The 22,049-nt window shown below is 38.7% G+C and overlaps 1 long non-coding RNA gene across 1 annotated transcript in view; it reads left to right on the top strand.

Annotated features, from left to right (window-relative positions):
- Positions 1 to 15,249: 15,249 nt before the first annotated feature.
- The window catches only part of LOC112814431 (uncharacterized), a 73,558-nt gene continuing 66,758 nt past the window's right edge, over positions 15,250 to 22,049 (top strand). Inside the window, exon 1 of the long non-coding RNA XR_012378407.1 lies at positions 15,250 to 15,446. This is a non-coding gene — a long non-coding RNA (uncharacterized lncRNA). The remainder of the gene's footprint in view (positions 15,447 to 22,049) is intronic.

Below are 22,049 nucleotides of genomic sequence, written 5' to 3'. Positions count from 1 at the left end.
AAAACACCTCTTTCGACAGATTTGGCCCAACTTCTCGTTATATAAGCTGATCTGTTGGAACATCTGTCACCATTGCGGCTCCGGCCCCCATCCTCCACTGAAGTATAATAACTTGACATTAATAAATAATGAGGCAGTGCTGAGTTTAACGCACATATTATGAGGCATTGAGGCTAAAATGGCAGCCTTTCATCTTTCAGGAAGACCGAAAGCCCAGATTAAGCAAACAAGGGAAACACAGCTAGGGCCCATATGAAAACTTCCAACTATTGCTCGCTTAAAAAAAAAATTTATAATGTACACCCCATAATTGACTGTCTCTTAATAATGCAGATTGACACAAGGTTATTGGGAAGGGCTGGAGCTTCGTAGCTGGATGCATATTAACACAGTAACTTTCCTTCTGCACCCTCTTGGCTCCCACTTCTCTAAGTGCTTTCTTCTCCCAGAGAAAGTGTTTTCTTAGCAGAAATAACCATTATAATTCAGTCTCACATTGACCTCTACCATAAAGAATAATGCCCTAACTTTGGTAACACCAACACATGAGAATCTCGCCGGTGCTATGAAGGTTTGCTCCGTGTTCTGAGGTGGTTATCTTGTGTACCTGTTATGTGAATACCTTCTGGGCATATGGTAGTAAATGTCCTTTGTACAAATAGAAAAGGAGGCAGAATCTGGTTATGCTGTAGTGTGAAACCCAGAGGTTTTGAAATTCAAATATAGTTCCATATATTAATGGCCAGAGATAACTTAAAATCAAAGAAAGATGGCAAACAAGATGTGGTTCCAGCTTTTGTTCTTTAGCGCGCATGTGCGCGTGTGCACACACACACACACTCACACACACAAATATTCATGCTCCTGCCTGTACGTATGTGCCGAGAATCCGCCTGTCTTTTGCATCATGAAAGCTCTCCAAAGCTAGAGACAGCGTCTGTCTGGTGGAGCCCATATAGCTCCAACTTTGTGTCATGCATGTGGATGCCTAATAAATATTTAATGACAAAGGAAACGGTGCTGTAAGTGTGGACGGCTGCTATTATTCCTACTTCAGAGATGAATGAATGGAAGGAGAGAGATGTATTGCCTTGAAGCCCACGCGGCAAGTCGGTCTCAAGATGTAACTTGGAAGGCTGAGTCGCTGGACCGTGCCTGGACTCTGCCGTTTCTTCAGATATGGGCATGGAACACTTAGCTTTGGGGTTGGCTTAGAAGCATGCCAAACTTAAAACAAAACCCACAGAACTCTGGGAGCTTACATTTTAAACAGAAGATGGTGCAGAAGCCAAGAGTAAAATTACCAAAAAGTGACACCGGCCCAAATCGGTAGATACTGGTGACAAAGTGGAAGAAGGAAAGGAAGCTTCTCTGCTGGTTCCAAGCCCAGGAGAGACTTTTCCTTAGTTCCTTTAAAGAACACTGCCATATAGTTCGCTGTAGTTATGAAAAAAAACTCCATTTCCTTCTCCCAGCAACACTCCAGCCTCATTTACCAGAGTTCTTTGAGAATGTGACTCACTCAATTCGCAGGCTGGATCACAAAGACAATTGTTCCTGCCCCTCCTCATCTCTAGAGTTGACTTGTCTGAAAGCAGTTGAGATAATTTTTTAAAAAAATACCACCCTTGCGTTTATTTTCCATTTTCGTGAAGATTCTCATGTAGAAACGGATTTATATTAGTTCTGATTCTTTCCCTTCAGACTGATGCTATGTAAATATTGGTGTGATTTTTGCTTGACTCAGTGCAAAAATATCAGTCACCTTAATGTGCCTGGGCTCAAGCTGTTTGTTAAAGTGCTTTATAATTTTGATATTCATTTTTTCCCTGAACTAAGTTAATTGGAAAGAATAGAGTAGTCAAGGTTCTGGTACCTTAACCCATTTGGTATTATCACCTTCCGTTTCTTAACAGCTCATGATTTGGTCTCAGAACTCAGAAAGGAGAGCACAAAGATTACAAAACATATTTATATCTAGATGTAATGATTTGGTATATTTTATATCCCATCTGTCTAGAATTGACTTCCTATAACAAAATCCTATGGAACTTCACAGAGCTTGGCCCTGCATCATTATGGTATTTGTCTAACTTTTGTTACCAAAATACATTGTACTTCTTTGAAGTATTGGCTTGGGGCTCTTTGGGAGACCCTGCGAGTTGCCTACACAATAACCATCCTTCTTTTCTTCCTTACTATCAGAACTTCAGTTGTCTTTTGGGAATTATTTGCCTTCCCAAATGCCTTTGAGGCTGTTGTGGTGACAATGTGAATACTTCAGGCCAATAAGATATAAATTAATGTACTTCTTGAAAAGTTTTTGTTTTCCTGGTTACAGTGCCACCTTTCATTTTTTATTCCCTTCTACTTTTCTTCTTCTCACTTATAATACAGATATAATCCTACAGGTGGAAGAGCCATTTTGTGAGCATAAACATTGAGGCATAGTAAAGGTAAGTTTGAAATTGAAGATTTGAGCCAGATGCAGAGGGCCTTGTATGTCAGGTCATGAACTCTGAACTTTTTCCAGTGGGCCAGGCAGAGCCAGCCACTGGCAGGTTTTAATCATAAGAGTGGCAAGAGTAAAGTGGAGTGTGGGGTCAGTTGTAGAGAAGGAAGATTCTCTACAGAATTGCAGATTAGAAGCAGGAACATGAGGGGACTGGGCTTTAATCAAAAGACTCTAAAATAGTGTCCTGAACCATATGACAGTGAACTACTGAGTCAGTATCTAAAACTGGGCTGGGGTCCATTTGACATGAAATTGAATGTTAATGGAATCTGGTATTGGACTTTAAGGTAGAGATGAAGGGTTTAGCTAAATAGCCATTATATATGAATATCCTGTTTTTAATTCCTGCCTTCTCCCTTCCCTCTCCCTTTCCCTATCCCTTCCTCTCTGTCTCCCTCTCTCCTTCATTCCTTTTTACTCTCCCTATTTATAGCTTTATTCCACTCCGGAAATGATCATCTTTGGGGAACATAGAGGTTTCATTTTGTGTGTGTTGGCACATGCACACATCTAGCCATTGAGCTAGGGAAAAATCAATGGAGAAGGCAATTGAAGAGCTACTATCCCAGGGCAGTAGTGGCTTATGTTAAGGAGCTCATTATTTTTAGCCGGCAGTCCCCAAATCCCTCTTCTTTGGCTAAAAGGTATTGCAAACCTCATTGTTAGAGGGATGCATAACCTCATGACCCCACAGTGGCAAAAGCTTGGCAGGCTAACTGGTAGATCTTGTAATCTACTTTCTAATGCTGCTGTCTGGTCTGGAGTGAGTTTTTGATGGGAAATAGCCTAGATGTGCATATACTAAACTGAAATCCACTTCCTGCCCTCACTCTTCACCCTCCAAATTAAGGGGAAATCACAGTTTTTTGTTTGTTTGTTTGTTTGTTTATTGCCTGCTGCCTATTTGGAAGGTATTCAGCTCCTTCCTGGCGAGCATTCAGTTGATCATTATTTCGGGGGGGTGGGCTTGGAAAGTGAGAACGTTGCTGTTGCTCTTTCTGTAGACAGCCAGAAACAAACAAACCAAGAAAATCTATAGGCTCCTAACAGATGGGTTTTAAAAAGTAGGTCATGTTTTGAGCCCACCAACTTTGATGACATCCCTGTAACAGAAACTGGATTCCTAAGTGTCAGGACAATACAAATGAGGTTCTAAAATGGTCTCTGGATCTGTTACAGCTTCCAACTACAGCTGGGAAAAAAGTTGTGGGGGGAGGTCTCTAAGGATTCAGGAAAGTAAAAACCATGCTGGGAAACCCTGAATTCATTGCTCTGTCTCACCCCCCACTACCCCCTTCAAAGAGATTGAGATTGACTCAGTCCTGAAGGAATTAAAATGATTTGGAGATTTCAGGAAAAAAAAGTGTGTGTGTGTGTGTGTGTGTGTGTGTGTGTGTGTGTATGTGTGTTGGATGGGATGAGGACCATTTTTCTTCTTTTTAGTGAGAAATATACTCAAACAAAGCATATGAAGACTAAATAGACAAAGAGATTGTTGCTGCTTTACTTCAAGATGGTCTATTTCTGACACCTGAGAAGCTAGAAGGATGAGGTGTGTGGCCTATGAAAAGAAAAGAAATCCACCTATCTTCTTCCTGGCCTGAGATGTATATACCAGGGAGCTCTTTTTGATAATAGAATTAAGTACAGATCAAGTTGATGAAGTTGAAGCTCAGAGGAAGAGGGTTATAGGTCTCTGAGAACTTATAAGACGAAGATAAAGTGCCCTTGTGTATTTTCCACTCTACAGCCCTGGAGAGGGGAAATAAAATACCTTCTTAGATCCAAATATTTGTGGTTTCCCAGGCTTCATGCCTCATTGCTGAGTGAGAACAACAACTGGAAACCAGGAGGCACATTTATACATCAACACAATTTTGCTTCCAACAGAATGAAGGACGAAATGGCCTCCCCTGATTACCTCTTGTTGATTGTTTGGCTGACCCAAATACTAGTCCATCAGAAATCTGTTTCCTGAGCTCAACTCCCTCAAAACATTGTTGAAGTAGAAATACTTTTCCGTTACTTTTTGTCTTGTCTAAAGAGTATTTGCCCTTCCTCCCTCCCTCATGATCCATCTGTGGCTGAGATCCATAAATATTTCTTCTTTAATAGCTTTGTCATCTTGACTATAAATTTTGTCTGATGTAGAAATTCAGCATTATAAGCTGTTTACCAGGCACTGTTCACACTTGTTGCTTATATTTTGATTTTTGCACTATTATCTTCTACCTTGATTCTTTAGTAGACTAAGTCCACACTGACAAAGATTAGTGATTTGAGCCTTCCTTCTCCAGGCAACCTAAAGATTTCATGTTCATATGGGGTGAGGAAAGAAAAGACAAGTCAGTATATAACATTAGCAATAATAATGATTGCATTTAGTTTAAAAAATATATACATACTATATCTTGATGGTATTTGAATGCACTGGCATTATTCCTAACATCACCCATTCTGCCTCTTTCTTCTTATGTAAAACTATCGTGGGACAAAGCTTTATCTGGTGTGGGGAAGCTATTGTCCACTTGAATGGAGGTAGTCAGTCATACCTGAAAATCTTAAAGTATAACTGCAATTGTGTCAGGGGCTCTTGAACTATGAACAACAAAACTACTCTTTATGCAATAAGAATGCCAACAAGAGGAGGTCAGCAAGAAAATCACTGTCTAGCATATAGATAGCTTCTGGGCAAACTCAAGCTGCCCACCCATAGTGTATCTTGTGACTTTTTATGAAGAGAAAGAATCTAGACTGAGGGTGTGAAGATTGGATGCCCAACAATTATCCATTGGGGGAAGCTTCTTTATGCTATTCAATATGCAGTCACTCAGGATCCATTCTGTAATAGTTCAGTTGGAAGAATAACAATGATATAAGATATTTGATTTTACCCCAGCTTTTAATAGGGAATGCGTATTTTGTTTTTAACATTGTATGGAATCTTTCAGCTTTCCTAGTCTTATAAATAGAGAATAGAAATCCCTACAGAGAAGGAAAACTGAGGAAAGTTGATAGGCTGCATAACTTAAATTCTAAGCTTTGACTTCCGTACCTGTCTTTAAAATGAACTGAATTACCATGTTTTTCATCTGACATTCTCAGATAGTTCTTTTGGTTCTATAGGTACAGAAGAAAACATTTGGTTTCTGTATCACATTCTTACGAAAGGAGCTTTGTGCTAAATTTTCAAGTGCACATCCGGGTCCTAACACTTTCTAGGTTTTAGGCTTTGCATAAGTTTGCTAACTCCTCTGAGCCTCAGTTTCTCTATCTGTAAGAAGAGGACAATAATAGTACCTACTTTAGAGATGTTGTGAGGTTAAATCATCTCATAAATGTGAAGCATTTAGAAGAGTGCCCGGTACATAAGCAGCACTACGTAAGTGCAGCATTACTAACTTACGTGTATACACTGACCAATATACTCTGACCACTGGATTTCTATAAAGGAGAAGTTTGGCTGCCATTAGACATGAAAAGTGATTATTGAGTTTTCTAGGCTATCTGACTAACTAGAATTAGGGGGGAAAGCTGCCATTATACCAACTATAAAGTATACAGTATGGAAACTCTTATATCTGAGGCCATTGTATCTTCATTATAAAGGGTATTCATTTGTATATCAATCTTCATTTGGGCATTCAAATATGGAGTGTACTTAAACATTATGTAGGATGGCTTAGACTCTAAGTATAGGTAGTTCTTAAGCATGGGAGGTGGAGAAACATAGAACAGTAACCATCTTTCTTACATGTCCCATGGTCATATTTTCTTGGGGTCCAACTGAGAGATTATGAAAAAAACCTCAGATCAGTCTGATAGGCTGCTCCCTCATCATCTCTCACTCCTTCCCCCCTGACTCTAGTTGAGAGTCTCTGGGAAAGGTGACATGCCCATTAGATCTCACCAGATCTGTCTCACTACTTTACTTATCACTCCACTCACCACCATAAAACATGAAATGGAATTGAGTTTTAAAAATAGAAAATTACCAGATCCAAAAAATATTTGGCTGCTGCTTCCCAAATGGATTTGTATCTGATTCTGTCATCTTTGCCGACGTTGGTACAAAACAAATGGGTAAGATTACTTCAGTTTCTTTCTCTTTCTTTCTTTCTTTCTTTCTTTCTTTCTTTCTTTCTTTCTTTCTTTCTTTTTCTTTTTTTAAGATTAATTCAGTTTCTCTTTCACAATTTATTCAGCCACCTTACTTATTTTTAAGAATGGGATCAATATGAAATTAAGCTTCCTCCACTCAAGGGGTTGGACATTTCAGTATGGGAATGGTCACATATCTTTTAATGAAATACACCCAGATATGGTCACTGGCCATACTTGTGAAAATGTTGACATCAAGTATAGAATCTTTGCAGAATTAGAAATCCAAATCCATCACTATTGGAGGTGATAGACAATATTTGGAGGGTCCTAATTACTAGGTTCAGCTTTTAATGGCTTTTGATAGAATGCATACGTTAAATTGTTCCATGCAATACATCAACAAAATCAATATGAATGAAGACTGATATTCAATTCAGTAAATAATTTATTGAGATACATTCTGGAAAAAATAACAATCTCCTCCATTCGTTCCTTCTCAAAAAAGCATTAATTTAAGAAAACTGGCAACAAATCAGTTAAGGAGGATTTGGTAAAGCAGGTGCAATATGATAAATCCCAAACCTTAAAATTCATTTTGATATTTTTTGGAGCTTGACAGGTCATTCTTAGATTCATCCCACCAAGTTCCAATAGTTGGTGGGGTTTATATATTTTGTAATAAATAATTAGGTAGATTGTAGTCCCTGGGAAGGCAAATCTGGGTGAAGTAGAAACCAACTTTCTTTCCCTTGGGTGCTCTCTTTTTTTTTTTTTTAAAGATTTTATTTATTTATTTGAGAGAGCGAGAATGAGAGAGAGAGCACATGAGAAGGGGGAGGGTCAGAGGGCGAAGCAGACTCTCTGCCGAGCAGGGAGCCCGATGTGGGACTCGATCCCGGGACTCCAGGATCATGACCTGAGCCGAAGGCAGTCGCTCCAAAGGCAGTCGCTTAACCAACTGAGCCACCCAGGCGCCCGGGTGCTCTCTTTTGTAAAAACTCTGAACTATGCAAATGACCATGGTTTTAAGTTTTGCGATCATCATTTTCACAACAGTCCAAAAACCTTTTATACATAAACAGTTATTTAACATTAAAACATGCATCCAACTTCATAAAGCATAAACAGTAGTGTACAAAGCTATTTGCTTACAAAGACCTTAGGGTTAGCATACTTTGTTTAGACATAAAGGGATTCTTCTGTATGTTATTTATTCATTACTCTAATCGTATTAAATGAATAATGAATACTAGGCTTTCAACTATGGGCTGGGAATAGAAGGAAATGGGTACTGCCTCCAAGAAATGTATAATTTAGTACTCTAGGAAACAACTACAGAAATAAAAGTTTGGAAATACTATGAAAAAAATGCATGTGGGATTTAGTAGGGTTCAAAGGAGTAAATGATAATTTGCTCAAAAACAGTTTGGTTGAAAACAAATTAAGTGCGTATATAATAAAATAATGAATTGGTCAGAAATTAATATTCCCAATTGCTTCTCTTTAATGTATTGGTAATTTTGTTGCACAAGGGAGCAGTTTTTCAAATTTGTTATTAGTTAGCCATAGTTGCCCATAATTTTTTGAGCATTTCCTCTTCTAAAACAAATTAAAAGTAAAAAAAAGAAATAAAGAAAGGAAAAAAAGAAAGAAAAAGGAAAAGAAACCACCTCAGAGCAAGGAGAGAGTCAGTCCTAAATCCCTTTGGGGTAGGTAGGGACACAAATAGAGTATGGTCATCAGAACCTTCCTAGAAGGGATGTTTAAGCCGAGTTTTGAAAAAAGGTAGGTGCTTTCCAGGTAGATAAGAATCAGGGATGGAGTGGGGACAGGAAACCATTTTAGGCAGAGGGAGTTGCTGTTTGTCCAGTTTAATGCATTTTTTCCTTATATTTTGTTTGCCTTTCTTGAAACTCATAGCATGAACACCCTGATCTTGGTTCAGGGCAACCAGAAGCCTTGGTGAGGCTGACCAACCATGGGTGACTGAGATCAAGAGTCCTGAGGTAGGGGGGCACCTGGGTGGCTCAGTCGTTAAGCATCTGCCTTCTGCTCAGGTCATGATCCCAGGGTCCTGAGATTGAGCCCCGCACCGGGCTCCCTGCTCAGTGGGAAGCCTGCTTCTCCCTCTCCCACTCCCCCTGCTTGTGTTTCCTCTCTTGCTGTCTCTCTCTCTGTCAAATAAATAAATAAATAAATCTTTAAAAAAAATAAAATAAAATTATAAATAAAAAAAAAGTGCAGAAGGCCAGAGCAATGGGTGAGTTGGAGCAGCAGGTGACTGGGCAGTAGGGAAAGTGCCAGATTCTGCAGATGGCCTGGAGGGATGCATTCCTATACCTTTAAGGCTGTGTTACTATGGCAACACTTTTGTAAGGCTAAAAGCCTTGGAATAGTAGTGAGAAGAAGTTGAATCTGTATCTTTGGCTCTGAGCTAAAACTCTTTAAAAGGCAGAGGTAGTTCTAGGTCATATGTACCCACTGATGACCAGTTGAGGTAGAATCAAACTTTCTCTGGAGGAATGTTTCCCCAAATTAGGACTACAGAAGTTTCAAAGAATAATATCAAGCTGTGAATCCACATGCTAAGATTACCAAACACACAAGAAGGAAGGCCACGGTGAAGGAGAGTTGGTAGAAAGAACAAACAACAGATTTGGACCTCCATGGGCTGCTAAGTTTTAGATATTTAAAGAAGAATGCAATTACGAAGCTAAGCATGCAGCAAAAGACAACCAAAGAAGGATAAATGTTTAAGGATACATTAATTTCTAAAATCCCAATGGATTGGTAAAATAGCTTAAACACAATTGAAGAAAGAATTAGTGAACTGGAATTATGTGAAAAATCTACTTAGAATACAGCAGAAATACAGTAATATAAAATGTGTTAGCAAAATTGAGAAATGCAGAAGATGGAAATAGAAGGTCTTACACATGTTCAATAGGAGTTTCAAATAAATTAGAGAGAATGGAGGAGAGGGAATATATAACAAGTAATAACTATAAATTTTCCAGAACTAATAAAAAATTATGACTGCATACCTCCAAGGAGCACCATATAGTCCAAAGAAAATATAGAAAAAGAAACCTATCCTGAACACATCCTAGTAAAACTTCAGAACACCAAGACAAAGAGAAGGTACAGAAAATAGCCAGAGAGAAAAGGTGGGTCATCTATATAGGAACAACAATTAGAATGACATCAGCCTTCTCAACAGCAACAAAAGAAGCCAGAAGAGTGTGGAATGTTGTTTTTAAAATGTTGATAGATAACTATAATTCTGCCACCTCACCCCAAAAAATTATCTTTCCAAAATGAGGGCAAAATGAAATTTTTTACAGATAAACAAAAATGCAAGAGAATTTACTACCAAGGATTTTGCTCTAAAGGAAGTCATAGGGGATATATTTCAAGAAAAAGGAGAATGATCTCAGAAGGATGGGCTGAGGTATAAAAATGAATGATGGGAATTAAAATGATAAACAGGTAGGTAAATTTAGATAATGTACAAAATAAAATAACTGCATAATTTATGGTGCTGCAAAAAAAGATAGGACTAAAATATTGGAAAATGGGAGTTTTTAAATTCAGTGGGGGCAGACTAGTTATTCTAAAGTTTTTTGTTGTTCAGAAGGAATTCAAGACTTAATTTTATATTTTGTTAAGTTAATTATGCTCACCAAAATTTTGAGCATAACCACTAAAAGAAAAAAATGTTGGTGAGCATGTTAATGTGTAACAATTTTTCTCTCTGAAAACAAAGCCCTGGTTTGTGACATTTGCCAATTTCTGTGATGTTAATACTCCCACCATGGCCAATTTTAAGCTACCAGCATGAACTTCGCTGAACTTGAAGTTGGGAAGAGATGTGCACAGTTGATTCTCATGAGTTACTGCAAGCCAACTGAGCTCATCATTGAATGGACTATATAAATCCCAAAGCCATAGAGAGAGAGAAAAGTGAAATGGGCCGGATGGGGGTGGCGGGGTGGGGGGGTAACTCAAGTGAAAATAGTCAAGAGAAGAATAAAGAAATAGAAAAAGTGGTACAAATTGAAACCAAAAGTAAGATGATTAAAAACATATTTGAATATATCAATGATGACAATAAATGTAAATGGGCTGAAAAACTGAGCTATAGACTATCTATAAAAGACATACCTAAAGCAAAAGTAATCAAAAGCAAAAGATACCTAGAAGGACAGGCCAGTGAGATAAAAGGAGAACCAAAAGAGTGTTGTGTTCTGGAAGTCAAGTTAATGAAGTGTTTTAAGAAAGAGAGAGCAATCATTTTAACAGAGGCCAGTAGTGCTCATTGACTATCCGTGTTTATTTCAAGCTTCTCTATGTTATGTAGGCACTGTGTGACTAGATTCTGGCCGACGGGTTGGATGTCATAGTTATTCCTGTTCTCCATTCATGAGGAGGGACAAAGAGTTCCTGAGATAGAAGATTCTCACAGTCTAGCAAAGTCACACAGGACACCAACTAATATCTGATATTAGCGTCTGCTATATCCTGGGCACAGTGACAGGTACGACTGCTTCTACAAACAACCTCTTTCATGGTGTAGTGGTGTTTTTCTCGAGAAGCATTCCTACTGGTTACTAGACTATAGCAATATGTGTCTGGCCCTTACACTTCCTCCTGGGCATCAGGCAGACACAGCCCCAGGGCATCCAGGATGCTCCTCTGGAAACTGATGTCTTCAGTGTTGAAGACCATTGGTTTGTATTGCTTTGTTTTACCATAGTCAGTCACACTGTACTTAGCTATGCGCATAGGTCCTGTATTAGGTAAGATAAAAACACAAATACACATGCACATCAATAGACATACACACACATTTTGGTGGTTTCAATGCACATAAAATAGGTTTATACTGAATAGTACTAAATGTACTAAGATCTGGATGGACCCAGAAAGTAGGGTGATCAAAATGGTGCCTGAATGTTTCACTAAACAAGGCTAGAGTTAGAGAAAACCTATGAGATCCCTTAACCCAGCACTTATCAAAACTTTTTCAGGGAGTATAGCTCAGTGGTAGAGCATTTGACGGCAAAACTTTTTCAAAAACGAAATATACATAGAGGACATTATTCAACAACATACACACACACAATCAAATAACTGCAATAAAATTTCATGAAACATTATGTGAGGCAGTGTATTTTTTTAAAGTAAAATATAAACTTTTATTTAGAATTAAAGCAAATACTTCAGTATCACAAACACAATATTAAACGATGCAGTGTATTTTTAATCCTATCCTTATAAAAATTACCTGTTGTAGCTCACTAAATTGATTTTCTATATTCCTAATGACGACAAGTCACAGTTTGAGAACTACTGTTTTAGACCAACCCTCTTATTTTCTAGAAGGGAAAACTGAACCTCAGAGACACAGAAAGAGTTATCAAAGTCATGGAGTTATTGAAGATCTGGGACCAGAGTTCAGGTCTCCTGGTGCAGAGGGTTATGTTCTCTTAGGACAACTTGCCCCCTCTCTTTGAATCTCTTGGAATGGGGATAAATGTAAGCAGGGCACATACACTTACGGCTCTGCCTTACCTTCTCCGTTCTGCCTCCCCCCCCCCCCGCCCCAGCAAAGATTGCCAGAGAAGGAGGCCCTGGAGAGCCAGGGGGGCTCTTCTGACGAATGCTGAGTGGTTCATCAGCTCCTGTGCTCCAGGAATGCAGGGACTTGAAGACAGGCTGCATTCTTTCTAAGCTAGACAACTTGGTCTCAAGGCAAACCAAACCATAGTGCCGAATGTGAGGTGAGTTTGCCCTGGCCCCTTCATTTATCTTCCTTTAATCAAACAGACGGAACGTTTTCATTGGAAAGAGGAGATTGTTATCCTTGGCTTTCTTGTGTCTCCAGCAGTATTTTTCTTAGGAATGTGTTAATAGCTGCAAAAATTTTAACACGTCTTCAAGTGCCTCTCACGTTAGGAGATTCTTCTCAGTTGTGGGAAAAGTGGTTGTCAGTTTGCCTGGCGTTTAAGTGAAATCAAAATGTTTCTGACAGGTAGATTATGCTCTTACTTTAAATGTCCTGTCTTTACTGAATGTGCAGCTGGAAGCTTCAGAGGGAGAGACATTTTTCTTGCCAACTCTGATTCCTTCAGTCCTCTTTCACTCCCAGGCAGTTGGGCCCCAGAAATGGCTAACTTCAGGGCCAGGGTAGGAAAAGATTTGGGAGTTTCTGATTTCAAGATCATGTGTTGTTTGGTCTTTTTGTAGGGAGCAACTTTGCCCTGCTGATCAAAGCTTTTAACTTCTTTTTTTTTTTTTTTGAAGAAATAAAAACAATTAACAAACAGGAAACCTATATAAGGGAGTTTTAGAGGAAGCTGAAAGCCAAATGTACAAAAAAAGAGAGGCGATTCCTAAAAATAGCTATTAAAGCTTTTGCTACACCTTCAAAAAATACTTATTTAATGGAATCAAAAGGGCAGGGTGGATCTGAATTCATCCAAGGTTACAAATGCCTGCATATGCCATTGAAAGAGATTTTCTTCTGTGGATATAGCAGAATAATAATTGGCCTCCTGTGTTCCTACAGCATTTCCCTCCTCGTATTGCTTCAGCAATGAACGCTTTAGGAACGATGCATAAATGCTTCCAAATGAATCTTTTAAGAATTTTCTTTGGGTCAGCTGGACAGTTTTACTAGGTAGCTTAACTAATCTCAGCTAAACTGCCCACCCTTGCCTCTGCAGTCAGCTAGATGATCTAGGATGGCCTCAAGCACATGTGTGACAGTTGGCTGTTTGTTGGTTGAGGGGATGGTGGTGACTGGATCTTGTTTTCCTAACCATCCAGCCAGCCTCGGGCTTCTTCTTAATGGAGGCTGCAGGGTTCCAAGAGCAAGAAAAGAAGGCAAGGGCCCATTCCCAAGTGCTGTTCAAGTCCCTGCTTCCATCACAACTGCTGTTGTCCCCTTGGCCAAGGCAAGTCACATGGCCAGCCTCAGAGTCAGTGTGGGAGGGGATTACCTGCCAGTGAATACAAAGAGGAGTGAACAAATTGGGGATCATTACCGCCCCAGTCTGCCACACCTGGTGAAAGATAATACAGTGGTGTCATCAAATTAATGAGCACCTTTGGTCCCAACCGCATTCACGGACTTTCTCAAACGAGGCCAACAGGAGAAACTGTTGAATTACGGGATGTGAAAAACACTCATAGATAGCCTAGTTTCACCTTGTCATAAAATGGATTTAAATGGATTTTAAAATTCAGTTATGACTTGACAGTATTGAGCATCTACTAAGTGCCAGCCTCGGGGCTTGATGGTCCAGATCTGAAGATGACTAAGAAATGGTCTTGCCCTCTAGGGATTTACACTGTAATGTAGGGCAGTTAGGCGTATCCAGGTCAGATTTTATAAAAGTCCTTGAGATAAGCAACCAGCTTACTGAGGACCCTCAATTGGTTCAAGATAAAAACATAAACTTACTTCTTTCAGTAGTACACCACCCAACTGTACTCTGCCCAACCTACCTTTCCTGCTGTGTACCTGCTTTTGGAAGACTAAGATTGGCCTGATTCTCTTGGCATCTTCTTTAAGTTATCAGAACAGTCACGTGTGATGTTTAATACTCAGCCCTGTGCATTTTAGAACAGTCATCTCCTATCTGAGTTAAAGCTCTCCACCTCCCAGGCCAGTGCAGGCTTGAGCTGTGGTTCTAGCAACATGAAGTGGAGACACGTGCTGTCTGGTTCTGACACCTGCACCTTCCTTCTTCTGGGCTCTTATTCCCCTGGTGGGCTGTAGAAGAGGAAGAGGAAAAAAACCCTTCATCAGTCAGCAGGGCAAGGCCACAGTTCTTCTTGTCATTGATGGGAGACTAGTGTTCTAGTTGATGTTCTCTGGGCTTGATGGGGAAAGAAGTGGTGCGGATGTGCCCCTTTACTCCTACAACTCTATATTGTGAGTCAGCTGGTCCCTTTTGAGGTTGCACTATGTCTTCCAGCTCTAGGTGGTGGAACTCGACTGCATTCCCTTATTACATGCCCTTATTTACCCCCCAACACTTGCCTCCTTCTGGTAATCCCAGAAAGACTATTTTCAGTCTCATTTTCCCATAAATGCTGACTGCTGGGTTTTCCAGCCCACATAGGACTGATTGTCTATAACTTCTGAGAATGCCAAAGCATGCTATTTGTGTCCCCTTCCCCTAGCAGTCCTTCAGTATTCCATCCAGCTTTCCTTTCTCTCCCTCTTCTACCATTTCAAGTGGTACAGGGTCAGGGTATTATATTCAACCAGGAAACAAAATTCCTATAGGGGTGATTCTCTGAGGCCTTCATCCTCCTCTCCTCTGGAGAGGGGTGATATTTTCTCTTCATGAACACTGAACTCTTTACAAGTTCCCCTTAGATTCATTGGGTGGTGCTGGTGACAGTGTTTGTGTTTGGTCAGTTCTGAGGTCTCTCACTGTGAGAGGTGTGTGGTGTCTACCTCTGATCCCTACCGATTCCCTGGATTGAGGATTTTGGTACTGAGACCTTCCCCGGCCCCGGGTATGTACTCTAGTTACAATAGGAACAATGGAACAATAGGAGAAGTTCTATCTTCTAGCAGATCTGAACTCAGTGCTGTAAGAGCACAAGGCAAATCATGCTTTTCTCTTGGAAGCTGGGGAGGGCTTCACAGAGGAGATGATATTTCTCTGGTGACTTTTTAAAGCTCAAGGATATCTCATTTATGTTGAGACTGTATCTCAATAACAGCAAATCGATACTCTAAGAAGAATAGATCACAGGATAGTGATCTGAAAGTGGGTTGTCCCAGCACTGCATCTAGACGGTCAAGGTTAGTACTTTACCATCTTTCACCTGTGAACTCTTTCTTTCCTGTTGTCCAAATGGCTATTCTCTAAATTGTCTTTTGAGCTTTTTTTCTTTTTATTCACCCCTTCCTCTCACCTCATTTCCTCTTTCACTTTGCTACATTCTAATTCCTTCCTCTTTTTATTTTTCTCCTTTCTCATCCATTGGCTGGGACTCACCATTTTCACCTGGGGACCTCGCTTAGCTCTAAGGGGTGTTTTGCAGGGTTATAACCTTTGCTGAATACTGAGGCAGCTGGAGCATGTGTACCCTGGAGATTTGTCTTGTGAAGTGGGATCACTTTGCCCTGAGACCAGAACAGTTTCTTAATTCCATTCTTCCCCTTTATGCTATCTTGAGGGGAATTTTCTCTATCCATTCCCTATTTTTCTTCTTACACCTCCCCTCTATTTCTGTTCTGTAAAGATGGGCAGTGAATAGGATTGAATGATGAAATCCTTTCTCCAAGCAAGATTCTCCCACTGATCAAAGGGCTTAATTTTTATATACCCTTTGGAAGCCAAGCAAAGTATTACCCAGAAAGTGTGTTTCAGAGGGCAGATCTGGAGCGATCTGCAGACAGTGTTAACAAGCTCAGCAAGAATAAAATTTAGGCTTTCAGTTACTAGACAGTAAGCTCTTTGAGTGCAATTTTCATCTTCATTGTATCGCAAGAACTGACCAAGTGTCTGGTACCTGCTTGGAAAGTGGATTTCTGGTGTGGCCGTTTATCCCCTTTGTCGGAAGGCACGATACACAGAGACAAGCACATCAGTGCCTCTCATTTCAAGACGAGAGTTGGGTCCAAAGAGAAAAGCATCTCTAAATCAAGCGTTTGCGTCTTAATCAAGAGATGAAGTTCTGTGGGCTCTTGGTTCACTCTGTATCCCTGAGTGATACAGAAACAAGCAAAAAGAAAAGGTGCATTTTAAGAAAGCTTTCATGCATCCACTAGTCCCCTTGCAAACTGGCTCCAGAGCCTATTATAGCAACTTCTGTGGCCTTGGGCAGGCCAGGAAATAGTCTTAATTTGCTCAGGCCCTAAATTATAGACTATGCATTTGCAACTATTTTGAACTAGTCAGCAAAATCATGGTTTTCAACAGGTTTTAAAAGAAGCATTGCAGTTCACAGGTTAGAGTGCTTTAGATTATGTTGTTGCAAAATAAAACAAATTTGGATTTTTCCTCCCCTGAGGGTGGTGAAATTGAGCAGTGTCCAAGAAGAATGAATAATGCTCATCCTGTGTTAAATTGCTCATCACAACACATAATTTTTTCTTCTGCTTTTTTTTCTTTTTGGTAACTATCTGTTGCAAAAGGTATGCAGACTGGCCTAACACAACCAGGAGTGGACAAGTGATCTTTGTGAGATGTGTATTGGGCTAAATTCATCTCACAAAAACTGGAATCTTCTTTTCGGACATAAGGCCTTAATTAACAGGCTGATAGCTATGCAACTAGAGCAAGCATTAATTAGAATGTAGCACTTTGAATTCAATAATTAAGTGTGATATGCTAGGCAATTCACAGTTGCTTTTAAATCCTTTGCTACATCCGTATATAATGTACTTTTTTAAAATCATTTTTTAATTTAAAAAATTTTATTATTTATTTAAATTCAATTAATTAACATATAGTGTATTATTAGTTTCAGAGGTAGAGTTCAGAGATTCATCAGTTGCATGTAACACCCAGTGCTCATTACATCATGTGCCCTCCTTACTGCCCATCACCCAGTTACCCCATCCTCACTCCTCCCTCTCCTCCAGCAACCCTCAGTTTGTTTCCTGTGATTCAGAATCTCTTATGGTTTATATTTTTAAACCTTTTACATCTTTGTTGCCAGTGAAATTTACCTTCATGTTCTAACATCTCATGTTTTTTAGTACATAATAATTGTTGAACACACGAATGGACATCTGGGTTTCCTTTAGAGAGGTATTAGAGAGGTTTGTGTCTCTGAAAACTATTCCTGCAATTCCAGGCATTTCCACCAGGCGGACAAAGAGGCCACGGCACTGTGGTTAACTGAGCCGATACTGCGAGGGAACTGAGTAGGGGAGTAACCTGAAAACATGAATGAGCCTAGTTGTTAGTTTTGGAAAAATAAGGCTATTCATTAATATGTTCCTACAAATTAGATATGTTGGTAATAGGTGATACACACAGAGAAGGGCTATAGCAAGATTTTTTTTTATAAAAACATAATATTTAGGCATAATATGTTAACTCTTATTCAACCTGTGCAATGATAACTAACTTTATTCTGGTTTCCTCTTTTTCCTCTCAAGATATTTACAAAACAAGTACTAGCTTTGCCTATCTACAAGGAGGTTACCTGTAGGTTATTCACAAGCTGCTTTTAGCTTTAAAATTAAAACTCTGGTAAATTTCCTCTGCATGTTACACAATCTGTTGCTTCCCAATTACTTATTTAAGGACATATCTCCACTCAGCTCCCAGTGTCACATTTTGCTACTTTCTTTCTATTCATTGTCTCCTGTCAGAGTTTCTGTTTTCAATAAAACCCTAAACTTTCAAAACACTGTTAAAATGATAGCCTTTGTTTGTTAAACCTGGGAACTATGTCTTCTAAATATATTTTAAAGAGGAAAAAAATCTCTGGATAAGCATTATTCTTTTCTGTGTATAATTCCTAAAGTGATTTCATTAACAAATATTAATAGGTCCTTTAGAATTATCTACTTGCTATTTGGTTGTAGATTATCCAAATCAGTTTCAGGTAGAATGAATGAGATAGTTTTACTTTCTAGTTCCTTATATAGGGCATTAAACTGTAATATTATTCTGTACTGTAATATGTCAAGTAAAAAAGCTCTTTCTGTTGGTCCCAGGTTGAGCAAGTCACAATATCTGAGCCTAAATTTTTAATTTTTTGTTTAACCTAAGTGCCCACAATGTTTCAGGTAGAAGATGCAGTGATACAAGACAAAGTCCAGGCTCTCATGGAAGTTAAAATCTAGTGGAAAATGAGTAATAGAAAAATGGGAGTAATACTATTAACCTCACAGTGAAGCTTTCAGGATTAAAACAGCTTTGTAAACTCTATAAAATTAATTAAATAGTAGATATTATAGTAGAGTTCATGGTACTTTTAAGAATCCAGTGAGAGGAAGTATGAGTATATTTATACATAGTACACTTATTTTGAAGATGAAACAGCCTTGGAGCAAAAAATGTGACTTACCACAGGTCTGATCATAAGCTTTATAATTTAGTTAAACATTATGCATTGCATTGAATTGCTTGAGATTTGTTTGTGTTATATAGCTATTTTAAAGATGAAACTGAACTTTTGAGAGATGGTACGGTCTTCCCCAGGTCAAACTCTTGAAGTGGTACCAGTGGGTTGGAGCCTAGATTTTTCAGCGTGTAGGTTCATGCTTTCTTACATTCTCTAAGCACTTAAGATTCTAGCCCATTCTATTGATCTTCACCTGTTCATTATGCATATATTTCATTGCTATGTGTGTCTATGTGCCTATATACTTTGCCGAGTTGACAAAACAGCCCTTCCAGTGGCCCCTTCTTCCAGGAGCAGGCTGCGCGCTTCCACACACATTGGATCCTCACAGTTTGCCCAGTGGGTGCAATAGTTTTGTAGTCCAAATAGGGTTCATGTAGTAAAAATCAATTGCTGTTTTTCATATTTCAAAATGTTAACATTTTTGGAGCATCAGCTGTGTGCAGAACTCTGGGTTAGGTACCTTTGAGAGAATACAGAAGAAATGGTAAGACTGGGTCTCTGTTTCAAGGAGAACAGAGGCAGGGTCTTCCTGAGGCTTCTTGCAGTGACTCTTCACATGAGAAATGCCCCTGGGGAACAACCTCTTATCATTTACATGGGTAGATCGCGGCGCCAGATGTAATGGAACTTGCATGACACCATTCACATTAAGATCTGGGTTAAGTTCCTTTAGAGAAAACAAACAAATGCCAAAGAAACAACAATAACAAAAATAGGGCAGTGGGGCAGTGTGTGTGTGCGTGTGTGTGCGCGTGTGCTTGTTTGTGGTTAATTGCACATTGTCTGGTAAGGAGATGTGTCAGGAACAATTTGACCCAAGCTGTCTCCTATCTCCCAAATCTCCCAGGAGACAGAAATGGGATTCAAATTTCCCAGGTTTCAATGTTCAACAAGCTGAGTTCTTTCTGAGGTCTATAACCACATCTTACATAAAGCACTCAAGTGCATTTCTTTTTGTTCTGTTTATCATTCCCATATATTTATAAATCACTTACTGTGTGCCAGTCATTGTGCTCGTAGCAGGTAAAAAAGCTGTTGAAAACAGTCATGGTCCTTGCCTTCATGAAAACTTCTTAAGAATGCTTTTCTGTGTCAAGTAGTTTTTAGTACTATTTTCTAGCTATCACTTTCCCAAATGAACACATTAACTGAAGGAAAGATAGCAAGGACTCTTACTGTTATACCTATTCACTCATATGAGGACCACCAATGCAGAATATAGATGATATTCTTTATTTATTTGGACCTCAGATGTAGAGAAAGCTGAGCTAACCATACTCTTTAAGTTCATGACAAACTGTGTCCGTTAGTCTGTGTGAAGCTTCTCGCTTGAAATACTGCTTTTCCTCCATCATTCAGTCATTCGTGCGATCTATGCTTATTCCCACCTTTCTACCATCAGCAGCCGCTTTAGCATATATATTCTTGCATGTGCAAGTATCCTTGAAGAATATACAATTCTCTTTGCTGGAAGTATATGTTTTTAGTTAATACGTGTTGTGACCAAATATATTTTGTCTTTTTTTTTTCATAAGCAAGACTACATTTTAATATCTCTCCATGTTTTTGTATATCCTTGAAATTCAGTGCTCCTAGCTGCTACATAATATTTTCATATTATGCATCCATCACCTCCTATTTACTATTTCACCTACTGATGAACATATAGAGGTTCTTTCTCCCAACTTGTTGCCATAAAGAACAGTGACATGTAGATCTTCATAAGTGTCTTCCTATGAACCTGTGAGAATGTCTTAAGAGTATATCCAGGAATAAGATTGTTGAGTCCCTGGGCATTTGCACAGACATTTCACTGAGAACGGAATGGTTGGTCTAGTCTATGTTTTACCACAGAGTGTGAGCTTTCTTCAGCATCCCATACTCTTGCCAACAGTAAATATTGTCTGACTGTCTGACTTTTGCAAATCTGTTCAGTGTAAAGTGGTAAATTTTGTTGTTTCTGATGTGAATTTCTCTGATCGAATATGAGGTTCTGATATTTGTTAACCAGTCAGATTAGACTTCTGCCATTTTAGAATAATTTCTTGCCTTTCTTATTAACTGATAGAAGTTTCTTGTATATTCCAAATCAATCTTAGTTGGTTTTAGAAAATACAACTATCTTCCCTCCGTCTGTCAATGATTTGTATTTTTTGTCTTAATTTTTATGTATTTTAGTATGTTGCTTTTTTTCCCCTAATGATTTACTTTTTGAGGGTTTTGTTTTAATAGCCCTTCTTCTTACCAAGGTAAGCATTTATTCTATATTTTCTGCCATCTTTTCGTAGCCTTTTCTTTCACATTTGTTTTTAATTTAGTTAGAGTTCACCATTAATTACTAGAGATTCAATTTTACTTTCCTCTACATAGTAAGCCAGTTTCCACAACAGCACATACTGAATCATCCACTTTTTGTGATGCCACATCCATTATACAGAAAGTTGAATCATATATTTCTGAGTTATTTATTGAATTTAATTTTGTATTAATCTGGTCTTGTGTCAATAGTATATTTATTGTCATGATTTTAAAAGTGTCTTAATATCTGGTAGGATGAATCTCTTTTTTTGCCTCAAAAATTTCCCATGTTTTAGAATCACTTTGTCAAGTTTGCCTGCAAAAAACCTAGCTATGACTTTTTATTTTACAGCTGCATTGAAATATAATTGACATACAATAGCTGCACATATTTCAAGTATACAATTGGATCAATTTTGACATTTGTATATAGGGTTGTATATAACCATGACCCCAATCAAAATAATAAATGTATCCATCATTCCTCAGCATTTCTTTGTACACCATTATGATCACTTGTTCTGCTCCCTGCTACCCCTCCAACTTCCAGGGAATTGTTGATCTGTTTTCTTATCCCTATCATTTAGTTTGTGTTTCTCAAGTTTTAGGAAAATGGAAAAGAGGGGGGAAGAATGGAAAGGAAGTCCAGTATGTACTCTTCTTTTGATGGGCTCTATCACTTAGCAAAATTATTTTGGAATTTCTCCTTGTTGTATTAGTAGTTCATTCCTTTTTTATTGCTGGTTAGCATTCGTTTGTATAGATATACCACCAGCTGAAGAACAACCACCTGTTGAAGGACATCCTCATTGTTTTAAGTTTTCAGCTTTTACAAATAAAGTCTTTATGAACATAAGCTTTCATTTCTCTTGGGTAAATAACTAGAGTGGAATGGGTAGGTCATGTGGTGGATGTGTGTGTAACTTTCTTAAAAACTGACAAACTGATGGAAAAAGGATTATACCATTTTATATTTCCACCAGCAATGTGTGAAAATGACTTTGATTTTGCAACAAAA

The sequence above is a fragment of the Callorhinus ursinus genome, unplaced genomic scaffold, assembly GCF_003265705.2.
Source record: "Callorhinus ursinus isolate GAN/ISIS: 27379988/994484 unplaced genomic scaffold, GSC_fseal_2.0 scaffold6, whole genome shotgun sequence".
In the NCBI taxonomy this organism is placed as follows: domain Eukaryota; kingdom Metazoa; phylum Chordata; class Mammalia; order Carnivora; family Otariidae; genus Callorhinus; species Callorhinus ursinus.
Note: the sequence above shows the minus strand (reverse complement) of the source record. Positions and strands in the feature narration are given on the sequence as shown.